General features: G+C 39.5%; 2 non-coding genes and 1 pseudogene across 2 annotated transcripts; 1 reads left to right on the top strand and 2 right to left on the bottom strand.

The window, feature by feature from the left end:
- Positions 1-4,445: 4,445 nt before the first annotated feature.
- Positions 4,446-22,419, bottom strand: LOC105103390 (small ribosomal subunit protein bS16m-like; annotated as a pseudogene).
- LOC116156990 (small Cajal body-specific RNA 21) lies at positions 6,344-6,493 on the bottom strand. Its single transcript, XR_004140955.2, has one exon. It is a non-coding gene; the product is annotated as a small Cajal body-specific RNA 21 (non-coding RNA).
- Positions 21,344-21,468, top strand: LOC116156988 (small nucleolar RNA SNORA40). The gene has a single exon (XR_004140953.1). It is a non-coding gene; the product is annotated as a small nucleolar RNA SNORA40 (small nucleolar RNA).
- Positions 22,420-25,159: the final 2,740 nt, after the last annotated feature.

The raw sequence follows: 25,159 nt of genomic DNA, 5'->3' as shown, positions 1-25,159 counted from the left end.
CTGACACAATTGTCAGAACCTGAGGAGAAAAAAATGTTAGCTTTATTTACTATGCAATTTGATGGTGAACTTCCTGGGTAATGTGATACTTAATAAATACAAGGCATAGAATAGTAGCTAAAGTTAGAAATAGAGTAATTTTTTTTAAGTCAGGCTGAAAAACTTGATTTCCACATTACTGGGAAATGTGGAATAGTCTGTGTTTCTAGTTTAATCAGGAATATATTGATCGTCTATTAACTTGATCTTTAAATAAAAATTAAGGTCTCTCAATAATGAAGTCTTCAACTTGTCACTCCCTTAAGTAGGGAAGAGATGAAGATGGGGTTTGTAGGGTCTGAGGATTATATAGCTTTACTTATGCATATATAAACTATATATATATAGTTTTACTAATGTACAATAGTAAATCTTACAGTAATATTATATAGTTTTACTAATATGCTATATTAATTATATAGTATACTATACAAATTACATAGTTTTACAGGGTGCTTTTTTATTTAATTTTTTTTTAATGGAAGTACTGGGAATTGAACCCAGGACCTCAAGCATGGTAAGCATGCACTCTGCTACTGAGCTATACCCACCTCCTTACTGGGTGCTTTGTAAAATGGTGGTTCTTAAACATTTAAAAATCTATCATTGTGGAGAGAGGATAGCTTAATGTGATAGAGTGTGTGCTTAGTATGCACAAGGTCCTGGGTTCAATCCTCAGTACCTCCTCTAAAATAAATAAACAAACAAACCTAATTACCTCAACAAAAAAAACCTAAAAATTAAGCAAAATAAAGAAAAATAGAAACTATCATTATAAATGTAACTCAGTGAGATTTCAGTGTTCTGCTTTGGAAATGACAAAGGGGAGGGGTGCTACCCCTGAGGAGTGCTGACGCAAGTTAAGTTACTTTGTGCAATTTTGCCAGAAGATGGAGCTACAGAAGTCAATGCAAATCCAGAGTATTTTAATGGTCCATGAGTTGGGGGCAGAAATCAAAGCAAAAGATCTTACTTTTTTTTTTTTTAACTCTTTTTTTATTGAGTTATAGTCATTTTACAATGTTGTGTCAAATACCAGTGTAGAGCACAATTTTTCAGTTATACATGAACATACATATATTCATTGTCACACATTTTTTTTTGCTGTGAGCTACCACAAGATCTTGTATATATTTCCCTGTGCTATAAAAGATCTTACTTTTAATTAAGTTTTATAAGTCAGAGAGCCTGCTGTTCCTGCCCAGACTTCAGTAAATCACAGTTCCTATCTTAGCTGGTAGAGGGGCAGAGCCAAGTGGAACTATGGGTTACCAACTGGTCTCTCCCTGTTCCGTGGAGAAGAGTTGGTCAAGCTGAGGCTGAGTTTCGTAATGAAGATATTAAGTATCATTATTTTCAATGGGATGCCCACACAGCTGGCAATCTGCCAGGATTCTTGCACAGGACCAAAAGTAGGAATTTCTGAGTTAAGGTTGTGGATGTTGAGTGGCTTGGAATGGATAGGACAGACGGTTTCTCAAGGGGTCAGCAAAACAGAAGGTCCCAGGGGACACAGTATTTGCTGCTTTTTTCCCCCAGCTCATATTATCGACATCCTGAATCTCCTTTTCCTGGTAGCTGTCACAAAACCTGGGAAGAGGAGTTGTAAACTCGGTTGCAAATGGAGGAGGAGGTCCTTCTAAGAAAAAGAATACATAAGTATGAATATAAAATTAGGTACAGGGCCTTGGAAGGGTCTCACACGAGGAAGGGATCCTAAATATTAAGCATCATTAGCTTCATGGTAAATGTGTCTCTATTTTGGCCTGAGTCAGAAAATCTTTTTCTGCTGGTTGTGTTTCTGGCCATTGGTCCTTCTGGAAAGCATCATAGAAAAGGACGAAAATCTACCATACTCGTTCCTGCTGAGCGATGGCACAGCATCAGAGCAGCAATCCTGGGCCATCCTAGGAATTAGCCTTTCCCTAGCTCATCAAAGGTCAACTTTGTAATGAGAAAAGCAGATAGAACAGCAGGGACCTATCTGGAACACATCAGGTTATTATGACTATCTTTCCAGCATTCTCACGCTAATTGCTCACAGGTTGTTTGCGCTAACGGCACAATGAAGTTTGGAAGAGAGCCAAGATGATCAAGCCAAGCTCTGCAATTTATAATGTCCCATAAAGTTCTCATGCAGCAACACATCCCTCCTTTTTTTCTTTTTTCATTTGTAAGGGATGGAAAATCACAGCTTTTTTTTTTTTTTTTTGAAATGGCCTCTGGCTTCCTACAACATGGCCAGGGATGACATTGGAGGCTGTTTTCCAGTTGCCTTCTAAATTGGCCCATGACTGTATATCTGATATGATCTGATTTATATTTTGAAAAGTCCCCTCTGGCTGTTGTGTTGAGAACTGACAGTGGGGATGTGGCTGAAAGCAGGCAGGTGAGTTGGGGCTCTGCAATAGGCTAGGTAAGAAATGATGCGGGTTTCAACTTGGGTAGGTAGGACTTCAGAGAAGACATTGGAGTCTGGACAGCTTTTGAAAGGAGAGTCCACAGGACTGCTAATGAGTTGGATGTGGGGTGAGGTCTGCAGGATGGGGAAAAAAAAAGAGGATTCATGGTTGCTTCCTAGGGTTTTGATCAGAATTACTAGATAAAATTTCAGAAAAGGGGAAGATAGAGGCAAGTGTAGAAAAAAAAATCAAGAATTCTCTTTTGATCATGAGGTTGACCAAGTCAAACTCAACAGACTATGGGACACTTATTCTAAACAATGTAGATTTTCAAGTGAATCACTCAAATAACCATCCATTAAAGAATAAGCCCTAATACCAATCCAAAGAATATATTTATATAAATAAATTTGGTTTTTTTTTACCCTGACATGGAGACGTCTATTTCCTCTCAGTGTTATAGCTAGGTCAACATCACCGAATTTCACTTTCTCTGGGGACTTTCCAGATTTAAAGAAAAGTGAGTATAAGAAGAAGTAAAACTCAAATAACCACCATGTTTGCTGGCCAAACAATGATATCTAAAAGGCAAGTCTGAAGGTTTAGTTATCAACAATAGACCATTCTGAAAGAGAATTTTGTTAAATGGGGAAAATCCTCTATGTGACTTCTCATTCATTAATTAGTTGATTCATTGATTACTAATAATCTCACATGCAAACAAAAAGCACACTCAACTCCTTCCAAAAGGAGATAAGCCAGGTCCAGCTATGGCCTCTATTCCTTCCCTGGTTACATTTGCTTATTTAACAAACATGTAATGAATGTCTATTATGTACCAAGCACAGTGCGAAATTGTGGGAACATAATTATGAACAAAATATCTTCCTTGTCTCCAGGGAACTTGCAGTCTACTTGGAAAGATAGAAAAGTAAACACACTTCCAACTTCAGCAATCTGGGACCCTACTTGGGCACCTGAAAATGTTCTTCTGATAAACACTTAGAAATGCTGGCTAAAATCTAAGGAAGTGCATAACTGAATCGGTAAGAAGAAAGAGACCTCTCCAAGGTCCGAAGCAAACCAAGAGCGGAAAACCAAAATGGTAAGCATGAGAGCAGATGATGTAGCTATCCTGGGGGAGGGCTTAATCCCAATATCCTAGAATATTCTAGCATCTATTCAGTGTGGGAGGGGACCGCAGGAGGGCATGAACTCCAGAGGTGAGAATCACTGGGTGCCATCTGCCATCTTGAAGGCTGGATACCACCGGGCAAAGCACTAGACCAACTGAGTTGCTGGCCAATGACAAGAGAACATGGATTAGTGGGAAAACAGAGAAGTCATAAATAACATAACCTATTCTGTTAAGTTAGGACTATTGCCTTTACTTCTATTTCCTTCCTTACTGGATATTCTTTCTATTTTTTGAGGTATACCATCATGAGATAATAGAAAAAATATTGTTCTCTGCTCCTGGTTCCTAGCACAGAGCTTCTTAAACCCTTGTAATTTCCTAATTACAAGGAATTAATTAATTCCTAATTAATAAGAGCACTAGGAGCATCTCTTGTTCTAATACTTGGTCTTTGACCCCAGGTCCTGACACAGAGTTCCATGGAATTTCCTGGGTGATAGCAGTGCCTTTTCTTCTGATGAAGTGGGCTCCTGGATAGGGGCTGGTCACCAGAAAGACCAAGCGATGATTAGGAACTTGGAATTTTCAGCCCTATCCTCCATTCTCTAGAGAGAAAAGAGGGGCTGGAAATGGAGTTAATAATTGATCATCTATGTGATGAAGCTTCCATAAAAGTCCCAATTATATGAGGTTCAGATTGCTTCCAGGTCAGTGCACATGTGGAGGTCGGGGGAATGGCATGGAAGCTCTGTGCCCCTTCCCTCGTGCCTTGCTCTATGCATCTGTTCTACCTGGATGTTCATCTGTGTCCTATTATAATAAACTGGTGAACAGTAAGCAAATAGTTTTCTTTTCTTTTCTTTGACAGAAAATTACATTTATTGACCTCTAAATATAATAAAACTAAGAGCTCTGCGCCACACGTTTTAAGAGGGCTTTAACCTTGTTCTCACTGCTATGCTCATTGAAGTCAGCGTGCATTTGTCTCTGTAGCCTCTGCGTCTGTTTTCTGGGCGGCTAAGAGGACTTCACATGACTGTTTCCGTAGCAGCCTCTCAGCATTTGTGATCACCATGGGATGCAGAGGGAAAAAACCAGAAAGACCTAGAAGCTTTTCCACAGGCTTAGAGAGGTGGACCCTACAGCCAATCCAATGCCGGATCCAATCCAGGTTGAGAGCAACGAGCTTCTCTCCATGACTGTTGGGCAGTGGATCTTAAGAGCCCAGCTGCTCCATGACATGGCCATCCCCAGGACACTTGTGAGCAGCCACGATGCGGTAGAAAGGCCAGTTGGTACAGCCACCCAGGGCAAGCAGATGGTTAAGTGGCCTCCATAGGCGGCCTGGCAGAGGAGAGTAGTGAGCCGGACCGTGCTGCAGCCGGCAGGCGTGGGCGCCTGTGCACTAGTTGCCACGCCTTAGAGCTTCCTGGGTCCGCTTGACCACCTAGGGTGGCGCCAACAAACCACAGGAAAGTCTACATAGCAGAGCCGCTGGGATCGCCCCTCTATGACCCCAGCCCGGGCTCCTCGGTGCTGGAAGCCAATGCCAAACAGTATTCTTGAGTCCTGTGAGCCACTCTAGCAAATCAATCAAACCGGAGGAGGAGATCGTGGGAACCTCCAATTGATAGCCATTTGGTCAGAAGCACAGGTGACAACCTGGACTTGCAGTCAGTGGCTGAAGTGTGTGTGTGGGGTGTGTGTGTGGGGTGTGTGTGTGTGTGTGTGTTGGGGAGGGGGGCAGTCTTGTGGGACTGAGCCCTTAAGTTGTGGGATCTGAAGCTACCTCCAGGTGGATGCTGTCAGAATTGAGTTAGATTGCAGGACACACAGCTAGCATCACAGAAGATTGCTTATTGTGGGATAAGCCCCTCACATCTGGTGTCAGAAGTGCTGTGAGTGTGGTAGTGGTGTGAGAGTAAAGGAGAGACCCAGGAGGAAGACTGGGTTTTTCCTTCTCAAGCTTACATAGAGTAATAGGCAGAAAGTCAGAGATGTTTTAAAAGTAACTATCCTTCTCTTTCCTTTTCGCTTCCCCTAGAATTGTGTATGGTGTGATCTGGTGATGATTAAATTTCTCATGTTGTCCACAAGTTGCAAAATATGGAGAGGGATCATGATGGAACCAGAGGAGATATGGAGGCCATAACCGGACGTGGGTTGTCTCCTTTCGGAAGCCATTGAATTTTTTGTTTGCACGTGAAATAATTATGTTCGACAGAGGCATTTAAAAAAATTGTATGTGGTATGAAAAAAAGTGAGAGGACGTTGCTTGGCAACCTATGGTTGGAATGCAGAGGACATCTGTTGTTTTCCTCTCTCAGCACTCTATCTCCTTCTTTTGGAGAAGGCCTCCTCCCCCACCACACACTGGCTAGGTGGAGCTGTCAGTCACCGTTCTCTGCCCTCCCCTAGTCAGAGAATGCCATCCAATCCCGACTAGGCCTCTTGGAAGTGCTTTCTCTGGAAGAATGTTTTAGTGGGAGGACAGATCTTGAAGTTCATTCATTTTGGGGCAGCATCTTTATTGATCACTTATTTTATCTTTTTTTTTTTTTTTTTAATGGAGGAGGGACATAATTAGCTTTACTTATTTTTAAAGGAGCAACTGGGGACTGAACCCAGGACCTCATGCATGCTAAGTATGTGCTCTACCACTTGAGCTATATACCCTCCTCTGTCTGAAGGGCCTTTCCCCCCCCCCATCAGTCAGCTCTTCATCCTTTCCACAAGCTTCCCTGCCAGGTTTCTGTGGCCAAATGAATGTGAGGCAAGGACAACCCAGGTGAGTGAAGCTCCTGCCTTAACCACCTCTGCCTCTCTCGTGAGAGAGGAGGCTGGGCATCTCTGTCGGAAACTAGTCTGAAGGGAGGTGGGCCAGGCTGAGCCCACCCCCCAGAAAACCAAGCCTGGCTGAAGGGACTTTTTATTTGTTCTTGTTACCCACATATCCAGAACTGCTCTGATTCCTAGTTATCGTTACTTAACTGTCTAGATTGTCTTTTGATTTTTGTGAATTTTCACATTTTCTTTCCATAAATTCTTTGAAGTTCCCTCTTAAATTAGCCAGAGTTGGTTTCTGTTACTTGTAGCCAAAGAACTTTATTTAGTAGTTGATTCCTTAGCATTGAGCTCAGTTAGAAGGATCCTATAGCAAAAAGAACACTAAATTCAGTTAGTTTTGTAGCAAAGAGGACCCACAAATAAGATGATACTTAGTGATCCAGCTTTTTCAACACATGCATGCAGCACTTTCCTCCCTAAGCCTACCTTCATAGAGTCTGGATTGGAAAAGTTTTCAGGAAGGGTACCTGTACTTGCTGATACCTTGTATTCAGAACCACTAGCTAGGGTATGGCCTCAAAGGTCTTGCACCGCAAAAACCTCCAGGGAGTGCCATTCACATAGATTATGTTGTGAATGGTGTCCTTGGTGTTGTGTAGTGCAGCAACCTGTTACTCCCCTCTCAGAGTCCCTGTTGCTGGATTTGGCTTCTTGTGTCAGTCTCATACAACCTCCTTCTTCTCTTGAATTTTCCCTCAAGTGCACAGTTGAACTTCCCTGCAATCAGTCATGTCTAAACCAGTTCATCAGATGTGTCACAGATTTGTATGTATCTGGATCAGTCGACAGAGATCAAGACTTTGTTTCTCAGAAGGTTCCTAGGAAATCAATCGATACACTGAATGTTTGTGTCCCCTCCCAAATTCATATGTTGAAGCCCTAAGCTCAGCATGGCTGTAATTGGAGATGGAGCCTCTAAAGAAAATTTAAAGTTAAATGAGATCATGAGGGTGGGTCTCTGATCCAATAGGATTACTGTCCTTATAAGAAGAGGCACCAGAGAACTCTGACTCTCTCTCTCCACACACAGACACTGAGGAAAGGCCATGTGAGGACATAGCAAGAAGGTGACTGTCTGCAAACCAGAAAGAGTCCTCACCAGAAACTGCATTGGCTGGCACCTTGATCTTAGACTTTCTAGCCTCTAGAGCTTGGGAAAATTAATTTCTGTTTTTTAAGTCACCCAGTCCGTTATAGAAGCACAAGCTAACCAAGACAGATTCACATAGACACTTAAAGGTGGATAGAAGTGTATTAATGAATTTCACTTATCAGAAACATTGACTTCAAAACTATGTCCAGTCAAGTCACATTGCTACATAAAGAAGATAAAATGAGTGGATAGGGTGTCCTTTTTTTAATTGTTGTTACAGAGGAGGACAAGTGAATGAAAAACATGGGAGAGAATAGGATCAATGCTTTCTGTGTTTTATGTTTTCTTCAATATACAATCTATAAATATCTTGTCACTAAAGCAAAGTAATTATTACACCATACCACCACCACATAAACACATACATACACAAGAGTATTAGAATAGGAATGATATTAATTATCAGGAAAATGCAAATCAAAACAACAATGAAATACCACTTCAAACCCACTAGGATGGCTATAATAATTTAAAAAAAAAGACAATAACAAGTTTTAGAGAAAATGTTGAGAAATGGGAACACTGGTACATTGCTAGTGGGAATGTAAAATGGTGCAGCTATGGCAGAAAATAGTTCAGCAGTTTTCCCCAAAGTTAAACACAGAGTTACCATGTGACCCAGCAATTTTACCCTAGGTATACCCAAGAAAATTGAAAACATATGTTCACACAAAAACTTGTACACAAGTGTTCATAGCAGCATTATTCCTAGTAGCCAAAAAAAGTGGAAACAACCCAGATGTCCATCAACTGATGAATGAATAAACAAAATGTGCTATATCTATAAATGAAATACTATTCAGCCATAAAAAGAATGAGGTACTGACATATGCCACAACATGGATAAACCTCAAAAACAGCCTGCTTATTGAAAGAAGCCAGACACAAAAGGCCACATGTTGTATGATTCCATTTATATGAAATGTTCAGAACAGGGAAATTCACGGAGACAGAAAGTAGTTTAGTGGTTGTCGGATGCTGGGTGGGGGACACAGCTGTATGGGGCTTCTTTTTGGGGGGTGATGAAAATGTTTCAGAATTAGATAGTGGTGATGGTTGCAAACCCTCATAAATAGATTAAAAATGACTGAATCGTACACTTAGAAGTGTGAATTTTATGGTATGTGAATTATATCTCAATAAAAAAAATCAGAATGGATAACAAGTTGACTTCTATCCTTACAGATATTGGACAATCAGTCATGTGGTAACACCATTCAACTTTGCGTTTTCTACCCAAATTTTAAGCAAGAAGGAATTACTCAGAGAATAAGGGGAAAGAGTTGATGATAAATTAAGAAACACTAATTTTAAGAATCTATATTGTATACAAGGCTAGTTATAAATGCAATATAAAATTCTACAAAATATAAGCAATATCTAAATGCATAATGTAGAAGGTTAGTCTCCTAAATCCTACTTTATCAGCTAACGTATGCTAGCAGTTTAACAAATCCTGACATCCCAAATGCCTCATAAAAGTTTTTTTTTACTTCAGAATTCCAAAGTAGGATTTTATCACTGATCAATAAATTGTACTCCTCTAAGCAATGATTCCAGGACCAAGTCTCCTTTCATCTTGTGTCTCCATCGTGAACACAGAGCCTCCAAAGTTGCCATAGAAGAAGAAATCATGGAGAATTGTCCACAATTCCCTTGGCCAGATTCCAGGCACACGACCATGCTTCTCTGCAAGGGAGTTTAAGAAATGTAAGCTAATGAGTGCCCAGGAGGAAGAGGAAAGAGATTTGTTGAATTGTTGATCAGTCTCTGTCACACCCACCCCATGGAGAACTCTGTTAACAGTTTACAGCAAAGTCCTCCGGCTTTCTTTATATGCATGTATTAATATATAACAGTACTTTTTAATGGTAATGGAATCATACTATATATATTGGATACTATTCACGGTAGGCTGACTCAGATACAATCTACACTTATTTGCTATCCATATACAATTAGAATTTAGAAAGTGGATGGCTAATCCCAAGTGAAAAGAATTGAATGGGGGGTTCATAGCTCTGTTGAGATTCATCTTCTTGTAGAGTTGCCTTCTGTACTCCTTCAATAAAAATTGACATTCTTTGGCTTTTTATATTATCTGTTATTTTAATTTCAAACTTAGGTGCAGTTAATCATTTTCCTCATTTCAAGTCACACTATCATCATTGGTCCATGCAATGCTCCTCACATATATTTATATTCTCTTTCATTCCATAACCTACTTCCTTTCCTACTCCATAGACAACCACCGTAATGTATTTAATACACATCTTTGTGTGTGTGTTCTTGAAAAATGTATATTGCTCTGTAACCACATATTTTAAATTTGCATAAGTGGTCTGTGTTTATAACTCATTCTGACTTTTAAAATCAGCTCTGTTTTTAAGTTCAAGATTCATTATGTTACTAAGCGTATATCTAATCCATTGCTCTCAACTGCTATATGTAGTACTCCATGGTTTACATTCACTACATTTTATATATTTATTCTCCAAATAACAGAAACTCAGATCACCTCCACTCCTCCACACCACAAATAATGCCAGAATTGACCTTCTAGCTTGTGACCCTTTAGGGGCTTTTTGTGGGAATTTCATTGAGATATAGACTCAGGGGCAGATTTCCTGGGTCATTAGGTATGTATATGCACTATTGGACTATGTGTCACCATATTGCATTCCAGAATGGTTACACCAGTCTTTATTCCCATCACGAAGAGTGCCTATTTCCCCATCATCTCTCTAATTTTTGCTATCTGATTGGATGTAAAGCAGTATCTCACTGTTAATTTATATTTTTCTGATTATAATTTAAACATCTCTTCATATGCTTGCTACCCTTCTGAGTTTCTTCTTCTGTGTATTGCTTACTCATATCCCTTTCTATTTTTGAAATTGGAGTTGCTGCATTTTTTTGTTAATATGCAGGAGTTCCTTGTCTTTTCTAGATCAAGGATCAACAAACTACTGCCCACAGATCAAATCTGGCACACTTCCGGTTTTTGTAAATAAAGTTTTATTAGAACACAGTCACCCATTCACTTACTGTCTCTGGCTGCTTTCCTGTTACAACAGTAGTGTTGAGTAGTTGTGTCAAAGATTATCAGCCAGCTTAAGTTTTCATTGTTTGGTCCTTTACAGAAAGAGTAAAAGAGCAAAATCCTGCTCTAGTTAGTAATCTCTTATTAGCATTAGACTTGGGAAATATCTTTTCCCATGTTGTCATCTGTCTGTTAACTTTGTCCATACAGCTCTTCACTGAGCCCTAAATCTTGATTTTAATGCAATCAAATCCATAGATTTTTTTTTGTCAACCTCAAGTTACATTTTTTTGAAGTTTAAAAACAATTTCTGTTCTGCCTCTAGGTTACAAAAATAACTTACAACTTCTTTTCCTATTAAATTCATAATTTTACCTTTTATGTTTAGGTCTTTACCCCATTCGGAGCTTACATTTATATATAGTATTAGATAGGGATTCAATATTTTTCTCCATGTAGTGAGCCAACTTATCAAACATTAACTACCAGACATTCCAATTAGCCTTTGTGTCAGTTTTCAACATATTGCTCATAGTTCCAAATCTACCCTTCATTGCCTGCTCTGCAAAAAATAAGATGATCCCTTTAAATATTTCTCCCTTACCATCTGGGATAATAGTAAGCTTGTCAGTAGAGGATACTGGAAGAACACCTGAGGAAAAAGAGATTTTTCCTCTTCCTGATTCCTTCTCTTATCAGGCTCTTGCAGTATGCAGTTTCTGTAGCACTGGGCTTGCAGCACGTGGCTTCTCCAGCATCTAGTGCCTACAGTGTGCAGTGGCCTGAAGTGTCCAGTATCCAGCAGTTTCCCCTTACAACCTCTTGGGTAGATTTCCAGCAGATTTCACTGGTGCAGCTTTCCCACCATCCAGTGAAGAGGAAATTCCCTCTTCAACCCATTCTGGGTCTCAGGCTGAGGGATACTCTTCTTTGGGTATTGCCTTAGAAGTAGTAGCTATTCCTTAAATCTGAATCTGAGATTCTTGTATTCTTTAGTGCTCTCTTTATTTCTTACTACCCAATCTCCTATAATTTCATCCTCTGCTATAGTTAATAGTTCTTCATATTAAACTTTTTCTGTTCAGATTACTGTATGATTTCTACCTCTTGGTTGGACCCTGACTGATATAGTCATATTCTCATTGATTTGTGCTATACTTGTATCATATGTTAAATTCCCATATCTAAATATGGGTCTATCTCTGAGGTCTCTTTTTGTTCTATTTGGCCTATTGCTCTAATTTAATCTTCAGTAAGATAACAGGTGCAAAGTACCTAGCCATTACCTAGCATATATATAGTAGTTGCTCATTAAACGATACTGATCATGGTAGAGACTACAATGCCCTACTTTGCCCTCAAAGAGTACCCATCTAAGACCAATAATTTGGCTTTGGTTTAATTCTATGAGCTGGAAAAAGGAAGTCAGGACCAGTAGAGGAGAGTGGCCTATTTCCCAGTTCAACTTATGAATGAATGAAAATCCAAAAATCACTGGCTGCTTCTGACTTTAAGCTGCTTTAGCCATCATCCATAATTAACATTAATGCAGACATTTATTCCCACAAGGATACTAATAGGTCTATTCTATAATTTTAAAAATTTCTTAAACATGATAATCATAAACCTGTACAATGCAGCCTCATATAGGCACTCAAGTGAATGTTTCAAGTATATGCAATGCTTTGTTTCTTTTTCATTCTTGTTTTAAAAAGGAAGTTTCTCTCACCAATTAAATACAACTGAATTATGAAACAAAATCTAAACAAATAGAAAAACATATCTTATTCTTGGAAGGGAAAAACTTGACATGTCCAGTCTATCAAAATTAATACATTTAATATAGTTATAATTATAAACTTAATTTTTAATGGACAAAATAATCTTTAAGTTGATTTTGTAGATAGTTTCCAGAGATGAACAATTCCTTCCCTCACTGATGTAGAGTTATCCCTCCCCCTGAACCTGGACTGGACTTAATGACTCAATCAATAGAACAGAATGCTGCCTTGCTTAATGAATACAATGCAGAGAAAGTATCACTCTGGGACTCTAAGATTAGATCGTAAGAAATATTGCAGCTTCCATCTGGATCTTCTGGAATGTTTTCTCTTCAGACACTCCCCCTCAGAACCCAGACACTATGGTGTGAGAATCCCAAGCCACATGGACAGGTCACCTGTAGGCACTCTGATTGACAGCCCCAACTTAGCTCCCAGTAGAGAGCCAGCATCCATTTCCAGTTATGTGAATGAGCCATCTTGGATATCCTGCCCAGGTAAGCCTTCAGATGTCTCCAGCCCCAGCCACCATCTGACAGTAATCACATGAGAAACTGCCCAAGTGAGGACTGCCCTGCTGGGCCCAGGCAACCCACTGGACATAAGAGATAATAAATTATTGTTTTAATTTACTAAGTTTTAGTGTGGTTTGTTATGCAGTAATAGATAGCTGGAACAGAAATTGATACCAAAGTGTTATCTTGCTGTGACAAAAACCTAAAACATATGGCAACGGCTTGGGACTAGGGAGTGTTTGGCAGCTGGAAGGGCCTTAGGAAGGCTGTTAGTGAAGATTTGAAGGAGAGAAAGGAAATTGTTATTGGAGGCTGGAGAAAAGGCAACTCCTGTTATGTAGCAGCAAAAAGTTCAGAAGATTGTCACCTATGGTAAAACATAAAATGGAAAGTATAGTTAATACATGGATGATTTGGATAAGGAGATTTCTAGGCTGATGGTTCAAAGTACCAAATGGTTTCTTTCAGCTGTCAATGATAAGGTACAGAAAGACAGAGATAAGCTAAAAGGGAACTATTCTGCATTCTAGAAGAATTTAGAGGATATCTGAAAGGCTCAGGACAGTTTTTCTAGCCAACAAATGTTTCTCAAAGGAAGAATACTCTTCAGATAAATGAAGTCAATATTGCATTTGTTGAGACTTGAGGAGTTTTAAGTGCATGTTTTCTAGGTCCTCTCAAGTAAATGAAGTGGCTTCTAAGAATGCTAGAATGTCTCTCAGACTTTTTTTTTTTAACAGACAAGAGAGCTTTTAAGAATCTTAGGGGTGTTTTTTATAGCATACTGAATCTCAGACCAAGGTAGAGAAGGACCTATCTTGAAGACATTGTGGGTGTGGCTTCTGAGAACCTAAATAAAATTCCCACAGAACTCAAATGTTCAGGAAGCCTGCACTTGTAGAAGAACCACTAGCTTCTAGTAAAAAGGACAGCTCAAAACAAAAACAGCCCTTGGAATACCCAACTTTTTATAGGCAAGAAGCAGGCTGTGAAAGCTACACAGCAGCAAATATGAGCCATTTTTTATGGAAAAGGAAGGATGATCCAAAGTGAAGAATCAAGGGTTGAGAAGGCAGAGCTCAGAGCCACAGAGAGCAGGACTGGGTCCCAGTCAAAGAAATGGAAACATGTACCTGGCTGGGATTTCAGAATTGCTATGGGACACTGCCTGTTATGTGTCTCCTGTTTCTCCCTTTTGAACAGAAGTGCTTATTGCAGTTACTTCGTCTCCATAACATTGTTGTATATTGTGTTTGTGTTGCAGACAGCTTGATTATTTTTTTTTCACAGATCTTCAGATCAAGAAGAGCCACCCCCAAGGAGCCTCAGCTACACCTAGACCTCATTTAGATGATGAGATCCTGAACTTTGAGTTGATGCCATTATGTGATGAGATTTTCAGAATCCTGAGAGGAGGATGAGTATATTTTGCACATTCAGATATGAATTGTGTTGTTCAGAGGGTAGGCTGTGGTAGGTAAGCTTTAAATATGTTACACCATCAGTCTCTGCTGTAGCATTTTTTTTTTACTCCAAAAATTGTTTGTGCCTTTTCTTCATCATTTCACCAGAGATTTATCTATTTCATTATTCTTCTCAAAGAATCTACTTTTGGCTATGTCAATCTTTAGAAAATCACACGTATTTGTTTTTTGCTTGTTTAGTTTCTCCTCTCATTTTTTTTAACTCATTACTTTTAGTTTCTTTGGATTAGTTCAGTTGTTCTTTGTATCACTTCTTGACTTTAACATTTAGCTCTTTAAATTTTAGCTTATCTTTTTTCTAATATAAGCACTTAAGACTTTGCATGAGGTACATCCTACAAGTTTCGATGTAAAGCATTTTTAAAGTCATTTAGTTCTAAGCATTTTCTGATTTCCTATCTGATGTCTTCTTTGACCAGTTTAGCAGTACATTTAAAAATTTCCAGACATAAACAGGTCATTTTAAATTGTTGCTGTTATTGTCCTCTAATTATAATGTAGACACACAATGTGGTAAGTGTAATACTGATTCTTTGGTATTTGACATTTGTTTTTCAACAAAGCTAAAGTATGATTTACAGTATAATAAATATTTACAGAAGTTCCATGGAAATGATCAATGAAAATATATACTTTCTAATATTGGTAACGTTTTCTAAATAAAATCAATTAAATCATACCCTTTAAAAAAACCTGTGTCTTAGTTTTGGATCCCCCTATCATAACTGTATGCCATTTGTGACATTTTGCAGGGGGTAATCCAGTTTTCCTTTCTTAGTTAATGTGATATAAAACATTTCTAAATTTTATAGGCAGTATGCTTGATATTGAACTATGAATTCATGGAGTTTTACACCTATCAGTTTGTCAATATTTTAAGATACTCGTATTTGATATCCTCTTACTGTGAAAAGATTGACTTCAAATTTTAAGCTGGAAAATCGTTGCAAAATCGCTCAGAAAATTATTACAACCATGTAACTTACAGAGATTTTCAATACTTAGATTAAGAATTATGTACAAACTGTTCATAGTATCTGTGTTCTGATCAACAAACAAAAATAATAAAACATTGGTTATAAAAAAGTATACATTAGCATAGAAATAGACTGAGTTTAGACATACATCCCAGTGTAGATGGGAATTTTAGGAATGACAAAATGGTATTTTAATTCAGGGAGGAAGTTAATGGTTTATTTAATAAATGGCACTGGTATAATTAGCCACCCATTGGAAAGAAAATAAGGTTGGACTCCCAAACTCACTACATTCAGAAATCAATTCTGGATGCATTAAAGCTTAAAGCTAAGAAAAAAACTTTTTAATGATATTTTGGCATCTAAACATATAATTTAAGATTTAGCAAGACCTTTTACAAGCAGAAATCAGTGAAGAAACCTAATTACCCACGCCTCATAAAACAAACAATAAAAGGCAAAAACATGTGCTTCATTTGAAAAAAAAAAATCTCTTAAACAAGAGAAAAATGCAGAAGATCAAGGAAAAGTTAGGTTTATTTGATCTCATAAAAATTTTTTTTTTTAATGGGAAAAGATAACAAAGCCAAAAAATAGGCTGGAAAAATGTTTGCAATCCATAAAACTGAAGAGATTAATGCTTGCAACATACAATGAGAGTCTATAAATTAATTAAAAAAAAAAAAAGACAACTCAACCATCTGCAGCAATAAGGGCTATAGTTCATCCCATTAACCTCCCTCTTCTAAGTTTCCCCTCAGGAAGAGGGGCCTGTGAGAACCGGGAGGAGGAGCTGCTCTCCAAAGATGTATGGAAGGGTGGCTCTCTTAGCCACACAAGGAATGGGCTATGTCAGAACAGGGTGGACTGTGTGCATGACCTCTTGGATTTATGTTCAAAAAGAGAACTGTGTGAGTGCTGTGAGGAGTAGGTAGCTGGCAGCTGCCAACGGCCCTACTGCTGGGATTTGCTATGGCATTCTTGCCAAAGCACATTCTCTCTGGATTAGCCCCAGTTATGACTGAGCCCAGTGGGCATACCAGAACTGACCCATTTCTGCCTCATGTTGTAACAGAAAAGAACAAATCTGACGCCACATTAGATCTGTTTCTTTGGCTTTAACCCTGTGCCCTGTTTCCTAGGCTAAGTCTTGCTAGCTCAGCACTTTTTGTAAAAGAACATTGCCTTTAGCCTGAAATACAGAAGAGAGCCTATTCTCAAGGCTCTGATTTTTAAGGATATTAACACTTTTGCACTTATATAAAGATAACAAGTTGCAGAATAGAAAATAACATTTGTTTTCTTAGAGGTTTTACAGGGGCACCATGACCTGACCCACATGGACAGCTACAAGAAGAAAGAATTCCTACCAAACCAAGAATTTTGCAACAACCAACCACACCCCCTCCCCTTTTTAGTATAAAAGGAACCCGAATTCTGACTGGAGTAAGATGATCTTCCAAGACATTAGTCTGCCATCTTCTTGGTCTGCGAGTTTTCTAAATAAAATCGCTATTTCTAAATAAAATCGCTATTTTACCTCTAAACCCCGTCTCCTGATTTATTGGCCTGTTGTGCCATGAGCGGAACAAGTTTGGACTCGGTAACAATGTGGCACTCCTCTATTAGGAAACTGGCCTGGCCAAGGCGTTCCCAGAGTTGTCTCACTGTACCCTAAGGCTCTTCTTACCCACCCTTCCTTTCACGGGTACCAGGCCTGCATCAGAGTCTGAAGATTCTTCCTGTCTACTCCTACTTCCTCTCATTTTGATCTTTCACAGGCATTTCCCCCTTGAACTTTTGATTCCATCTTTGGCATCTGCTTGCGAGAGGGCTCAGATTTAGTTTGGAGTGATTCATTGTTCAGCAATAGAAAATGAAACAGTTTGGTCTGGGTGCTGCCATAACAAAAGCCTAAAACGTGTAGCATTGGCTTTGGGATTACCGGTTGGAAGGGGCTTGAGGGAAAAGGCTTTTAAAAAGCTTCAGTGACTGTAAGCTGAAACCTGAAGGGCCTGGAGGGGGCTGTCCGGAGGGGAACGAAGGAAAAGGAGGAAAAGGTTATTGAAAGCAGGAGGCAAGGGGTCCTTTCCTAGAAAGTTTGGCAACATTGTCACACGAAGGAATACAGAAAATAAGAAATGTCCCTGTTGAACTCAAGGAGCCAACCAAGGAGATTTCTAGGCAGAATACTGATGGTGCTACCTGCCTTTTACATGCTGCCCATGATAAAACACGAAAGGAGAGAGATAAACTAAAAAATAAACCTAACTATATAGAAGACCACATCTTGTATGATTCCATTTATATGAAATGCCCAGAATAGGCAAATCTATAGAAACAGAAAGCAGATTAGTGATTACTACAACAGGCAAGTAAGGACTGGGGGCGGGGGAGAAATGGGGAGTGACTGCTAATGGTACCAGTTTCCCTTTTAGGGTGATAAAAATGTTCTAAAATTGATTGTGGTGATGGTTGCAACTCTGTGAATATACCAAAAACCATCCAATTGTGTGTTTGAATGGGTGAATTGCATAGTATGTGAACTACATCTCAATAAATCCTCAATATATCCAGGACCAGGACTTCCTGGGCTTAAATATAAAACTGGTTTTCATTGTCAGCCTCTCCAGATGGTAAATGATTCTAAAATTAAGAAATGTCTCTTGGCAAAAATAAAATCCAAGATACTGTCAGGAAAACATTATCTAAAAATAAAGATCTAAAACATTATCTAAAAAAAAAGATCTAAGGAGGTGCCTCATAGAACCTGTCAGATACAAAGAAGTCTCTCTAAATATCTTAAGAATGTTTGTTCACAGCAGTCTCTTGGGGAGCCCAAGGTGGAGAAGAGCTGGTCTCTGAACTCTGCTCAGACAGTTGTTAGGCATGGTTTTTGTTGAATGGAGTGGGTTGTAAATTGATGCATAAGAACCCCATAAAGCCTTTAAGGAAATTGCCCTGGCAGAAGCATCATCAGCTCAGACTAACAGTGACATAGCACAAAACAAACAGAGAGAGGTCTTTGTATCCCTTTTATACGTGAGAAGGTTACTCAGTTGCAAAGTCAATTTTCTTTTGGTATAAGGGAAGGATGATTCAGAGGGTGGAACCAAGAGCCCAGACACTGGATCCATAAACCTCAGTGAATAAAAATGACTCCAAGGCAACTGGGTTAGACTCTAAACCAACAAGCATTTCAGAATTGGCTCCATTATGCACTTCCCGCTTTCTGTCTCTTTGAAGGGGAATGGCTATAGAGGTTACCCTATGCCTTTCCCACTGTGGCATGTACACTGTGTGTAGGGGAGAGATAACCTGTCCCTTTAGTTTACAGAGCTGCTAAATAGGGAAGGGGTGTGAGGGAGAGACCAATCAGAAGATAAATTAAGATACTCTTAAGATAGCCCAGGCAAGAGACTGTGGTGGTTTTGAGTAGGTAGCAGTGGAAAAAGTGATAGGTGGTGGGATTCAGCATATTTTGAAATTACAGCCAACAGGCTTTGTTGATACACAGGAAGTAGGACATGAGAGGAAGAGAAGAGCTGAGTTATGACTCCATAATCTTTAGGTGGGAGAAATGGGTGAATGAATGTCTCCCTCCAATCCTCCCTGTTTTATTGAAGTATGGTTGATTTACAATATTGTGCTAGTTTCAGGCATAGAGCAAAGTAATTCAGTTATAACCCCTCCAACTCCTTTTGTCTGTCTCTTTTAGGGGCAGAATTTTCAAGGGTAACCTACACTGTTGTCTTGGTTTTCTCACTTCCCACTTCTCATCCCACTCCTATCCAGTCTCTGCCTCCTACCACTCTGCCAAATTGCTGTTGATAATATCACCAGTGGCCACTGTATTTCCAGAACCACTTTTGCATCCTCTTTTTATTTGCTTATTCTATTGCATTTAGTGGAGGGATCCACTGCCTTTTTTGAAACATTTTATTCCCGTGGCTTTCTTGAACCATGTATTTTTCTGAGTTTCTGCTACCTCTCTGGTTGCTCCTTCTGAATCTCCTTTTCTGGCTTCTCTTCTAACTCACTATTGATGTAGATCCTCAGTAGCTCTGGAGGACCTTTTCCTTGTCTCACTGTAGACTAATCCAATTCCAGGATTCCTAAACTGACACCTCCCGGCCAAACTTCTGAGCTCCATGCAGTTCTATATGTCTACTTGCATATACAGGAAATCCCAGAGATACCTCAGGCTGAACATGACAAAACAGAAGTCATTACCTTTCCCCTCCAAATGTACTCTTTCTCCAGTGTTCCCACTCTGTGTAAGGAAATACCATCTACCCAACTGCTCAAATCAGAAAACTAATAGTCTTGGCTTCTCACCCTCTCTTACACATACTACCATAAACAATCAATCACTATCTCCTGTAATTTCCACCTCTTAGATCACTCACTCTCAAATCTGTCCATTTTTTTTCATCTACTGCTGTCACTGTCTTCCCAGCCATCATCATCCCTTGCCTGGACTTCTTCATCAGCCCCCTGTCTTTATCTGCTGGTCTTCTTGTATCCACTTTGGCCTTGTACGCTATGCTCTTGTTCAAGCACAAATAGGACGGTGCACTTCAGCAATTTAAAGGTTTCCAATGATCTCCTATATCCTTGTAATATATTTCAGAATCCTTACTATAGCTCATAAGACTTTGCATGATCTGGACCGTGTTACCTCTTTCACTTCCATCTCTTATCCCTTTCCTTTCTTTTCTGTGGCCAGTCACACAGATCTGATCTCAGTCCCTTGAACCTGCCAAAATTCCTCCACCTTACGGCCTTCACACTTTTTCTCTGCTCGAACAGCTCCTCTCCATTCCTTTTGTCTGGCTCATCCTTGTCTCAGATTAAATAACACTTCCTCAGGGCAGCCTGCCCTAACCATCCACCCCCTCCCAAATTAAGTCAGATCTCTCTGTTGTGTGTTTTCTTAACCTTCTGAACTTCTGCTTGGCTGCACTCTGCTTGTGTGTCTTGTGTAATCATTTAGTAGAGTGTCTGTTTCATGTCTGATTTCCCCACACTAGACCGTTAGCTCCATTACGACAGACCGTGCCTGTTCTATCCATCACTGTAGATGAGCATGTGGTTTCATGGTCACTAAGTATTTCTGGATTGGTTGACAATAGAGGAAGGCCCAAGTAGCACTGGCCTTTGAGCACTAGCTAGAATTAATTGTCTGAGGCTATAACCTCCCACCCTTTCCTCCCTTAAGGAAAGTTATAAGGGCTGGGGGGTGGGGGGAAACAGAAGTACTCCATGACTCCATGCACTGTCTAGTACAATATGAAAGAATCTTCATCACAATTTTACTTATTAGAGTGAAAAAATCAGAAAAACCCAAGAGCCCCTAAATGTCTAACAATATGGGAATGGCTTCATACATTACACCAATGGTTTAAAATAATTGTCTAACATATTTGAACCCTTATTTTTCAAATAGAACCTGGCATAGGACCCCAACATGTAAAATGCATTACAGTGGGGGCTATTCTAGTTGAATGGGGGATGGGGCAGAGCTTAATTTTTTAGGTCTCCCCAGCTTTCCCTATCTCTTCCCCTCCCCTATTTTCCCATCTTTCCTCCCCCAGGTCTTGAAGGCTTTCCAGTTCCTGGCTCTGTTATTTCTTTTAAAGCCGGGACGTCATTTCTGTTCAGGTTCCCATGAGACACTCCCAAATGCTTTGCTGTGTTGTTATGCTGGCTCAAGTTGGTTTTCTGTTACTTGTAACTAAAAACAAAAACAAAATACCTAATACTAAATAATAATACTGTTACAGCTTTATATTCACTTATCTAATGGAAAGAGAATTGGGTTTGGGGTCAGAAAACCAGTTTCAAATCTAGGTCCTGATTTCAAGCAAGCTAACCATTTTCAACTCAGTTTTCTCATCTGCAAATGGGACTATTTTGGGGAATATCCAAAAAACAAAAACAAAACAAAAGAAAAACCAATACTGGACTTGTATTTGCTTTTGTTTAATTTGTGGACAAAGACTTAACAGACAAGTGCGAAAGTAAATCCTCTTTTGCAAACCACAACTCATTCAGTATGAGTTTTGATACAGATAAGAAGGGACATGATACCTAAAACAGATTCAACTGATGAGGACATTGATAAACATAAAGGTTGCTTCCAGGACTATAGAACTGATCATTTAAAAGCGTAAGATATGAAGAAATTATCAGCTATATTGATTTAGTACTCCAATTTTTTAAAATAATTTTTTGGGGGAGGTAATTAGGTTTATTTATTTTTTAACACAGGTACTGGGGATGGGAGCCAGGACCTCGTGCATGTTAAGCACACACTCTACCCTTAGTGCTCTAATTTTAATGCTGACATGAAGCAAAGATGGCCTCTTCCTTTAGGCTTTTATCTTGAGAACACAGTGTCTGAACTTTAAAAAAGGTATTTGCATATCTAAACAGTCAGTACTGTTCCTAGGGTGTGACAGCTTTGGACTGAATATGATTTGAACTTAAGGTGAGTTTAGAGGGTGTCTAAAATTCTGAACCAGTCAGCTCCATCTCCTCTGACCCTAAATATAGTCCAAAAGTAAATTGCTTGAGGAAACTGGAGTCCAAAGATTACAGGCGGGGAATTTTTGAAATGTGTCCATAGTCCACTGGAGATCGAAGAAACCCAACTAAAAGAATTGTGAACTGTGAAAAATGTGGATTGAGCAAAAAAATTTTTGAAAAGGCTATCTTGAAGATTGTGACTCAAACATTGGAGGAACTAAGGTGATGGATAGTGGCCAGGATCAGAACATGTTAAGAATATGTGAAATTCCTTAAAAATTTATTGACAAGTAATTTTGCCTATGTTACATATAATAAAGAAACTCCTTTACAGAAAAAGAACAAAACCAAAAACAATACTAACATATTAAAAAGACCAGTATTGAGAAGGCAGTCAACAAATGTTTAAATAAGATTAATAAAGTCTTATTAGAAGTCCCTCCTACCCGCTCCAACTTGAGGGAGTGGATCACTGTATTCAGTGCAGCCAAAGTTAGCAAGGCTGCCATCTTGTGGAGATATACTGACACACTGACCAACGTCTCTTAACAACAGTTAAAGTTTTAAAATGTTCAAGAATCTAGAGCTACAGAAAAGGATGGCAAACACATCAGAGAGACGCTGGAATGAAGATAATAACAAAAGACGCTAGATGAGGATAATTCGCTATTGGAAAGAGCAAGGAATGAAGAACCTAGGACTGAATTTTTAGGAACAGGCACACGCAGCAGAGAAGTCAGGGAAAGGGACAGAAAGAAGTGACTGATGAAGGAGAAGTGAACAAGTATAGTTCAGTGTAACACTCAAGCCACGGTTGACAAATACATTTGCGTTGATAGTTAACCTGATCTCCTATCTTGTATTTTTCCAGGATTTCAAAAGTCATTAACAAAAGCCTGCTGACACTATAATTCTTGTAACACTATTCCCAGGCCATTCAAATGCTACTTGTGCCTCTTAAATCAATGCTTCACTTTCCTTTTTTTTTTTTTTTTTTTTTGGTGGAGGGGGTGGTAATTGGGTTTTATTTATTTATTTTTAGAGGACATACTGGGGATTGATCCCAGGAACTTGTGCATGCTAAGCATGCACTCTACTGCTTGAGCTATACGCTCCTCTCCTCACCTTTCTTTTACATCTTATTACAGTATACCACTGGTAAGGATTTTAATAATTATAAGGCTCCTGCATGTCAAGGGGTATCAGCACTTGCTCCTACCACCAGGAATGGGGTGCTCACTGGGGTCTGCTCCAGTTCCAGACTCCCATCCTGAGAATCTGCCTTCTAGGGTCACTTTTACTAACAAATCTTTTAGATTTATTCCCCACCTGCCCCAAAGCAGAGCCTGTGACAGGGTCTTGCAAACAGGTAGCTTATTTTCAGAAGTGATCCCAAAGGACAGGAGTCAGAGATTAAGTAGGAAGAGTAAAACAGGCAAAGTAGGAAAGCCAACCCAAGGATGAGTGATCCGGAAGGTCACTGCTTTGGGCATATGGGGCTCGATTTCCCTGGAGATACTCTGAGGCAGTGCAGAGTGTGACTCTCAACTGTCCAATCAAGGGAAGGAAGAGGTGAGTATTTATTCAGCAGCTCCTGTGCTTCACTGGTCAAGGGTTTCCCAACTGCTGGTTAACTCCTTTGCACTCTCTCAAGTTGACACGTTCAGGCTGACATGAGTCAAAATGATTGCACAGGTTCTCATAGGCATCCCATGAGGTGTGTTCCATGAGAGAAGCCCTGGGACAGAAAGCGAGATACTTGGAGAAAGCAGATGAAGCTTTGGACTGTCAGGTCACACCTGCACGCAACTGGTAGCCATAGCAATGGCTGGAGTAGGTGTGCCCATGGGCACAAAAGGTGCCCAATACATGGCTATAAGTAAGGGACAAAGATTTGAAGTTCTATCCTATGCAGGCTGCACTGTTAGTCCTGAACCAGTAACCAATGTGTGGTAGCGTTTCATTCCTAGCCAAAATAGATGGATCCCAGGAGAAAAGGGTAAATGTGGAGTGGCAATCTATTATACCTTATTGACTACTTTTAAATGTTTATCTTCATTCTCTGGGATTCTGAGTGGTTATTCACAAATTTTATTACCCAAAGGAGGAATGCCTCCACCAAAGGACATGTATTTAGTTCTGGTGGATTGGAAACTAAGACTGCCATTGGCCAATCTGGGGCAAATTTTTCATGCTAGTAGGTTAAACAAACAAACAAACAAACAAACGTTAATTCAGTGGTGTGCCAGAGTAGGTGATACAGGCTTATCGGAGTTGATTGTGTACATGTATGATTCCTATTGTTGCTGTAACAAATTACCACAAATTTAGTGGCTTAAAACAATAAAAATTTATTATCTTACATTTCTGAAGATCAGAAATCCAAAATAGGTCTTACAGGCCTGAGATCAAGGTGTCAGCACAGTTGTGTTCCTTCTAGAGGCTCTAGGTGAAAACTTGCTTCTTCCCTTTTCCAGCTTCTAGAGGGTACCCTGATTCCTTGGTTGAATCACTAGGACTTCTGCTTTCATTGTCACATCTCTTTTTCTTACTGACTCTCCTGATTCCTTCTTTCTCTTACAAGGAACCATGTGATTGCATTGGCTTCACCTGGATAATCCAGGCTACTCTCCCCATCTCAAGAGCCTTAATTTAATTTACAAAACCCCTTTGGCCATATAAGGTGGTATATTCTCAGGTTTCAGAGGTTAGGATGTGGACCTCTTTGAAGGGCCACTATTTCATATGCCATAGTGCATTTTTCTTCAGTGATATAATGTTGGTAGCTTAAAATTGGCCATGGGGGGAGTATTCACACTACAGAAGTTGGCAAATCTACAAATCAGGTATTTTACCTCAGAGAACCTATTGTTAAAGTTCACTGGCATATCTCTGATTATGATGGTTGGTTGGAGTAAAGGAGCATTTATCAAGGCAAAATAGAATGGTCACTATGCAATAGAGGGAGGAAGGACTATGATATAACCCAGAGGATACCTGGGGCATCTCCTAGTTCTGCCATGCTTACTTAGTACAGAAAATTATGGGAATATTATACAGGCAGGACCACCAAGGTCTTCAGCCCCTCAAGAAAAAAGGTTTAGGTCACCTATAGAAAACTCAAGTTATAGCCCCAGCCAGAAGCTATCTGACTAAGTACTAGCTAATGCAGTGGAAGTGGAAGTGATATATGCCATTTCTGGATCAGAGCCTTTAAGAGAGCAGCAAACTTCTTTCATGTCCTCTTTT

Source organism: Camelus dromedarius, chromosome 14 (assembly GCF_036321535.1).
Source record: "Camelus dromedarius isolate mCamDro1 chromosome 14, mCamDro1.pat, whole genome shotgun sequence".
Taxonomy (NCBI): domain Eukaryota; kingdom Metazoa; phylum Chordata; class Mammalia; order Artiodactyla; family Camelidae; genus Camelus; species Camelus dromedarius.
Note: the sequence above shows the minus strand (reverse complement) of the source record. Positions and strands in the feature narration are given on the sequence as shown.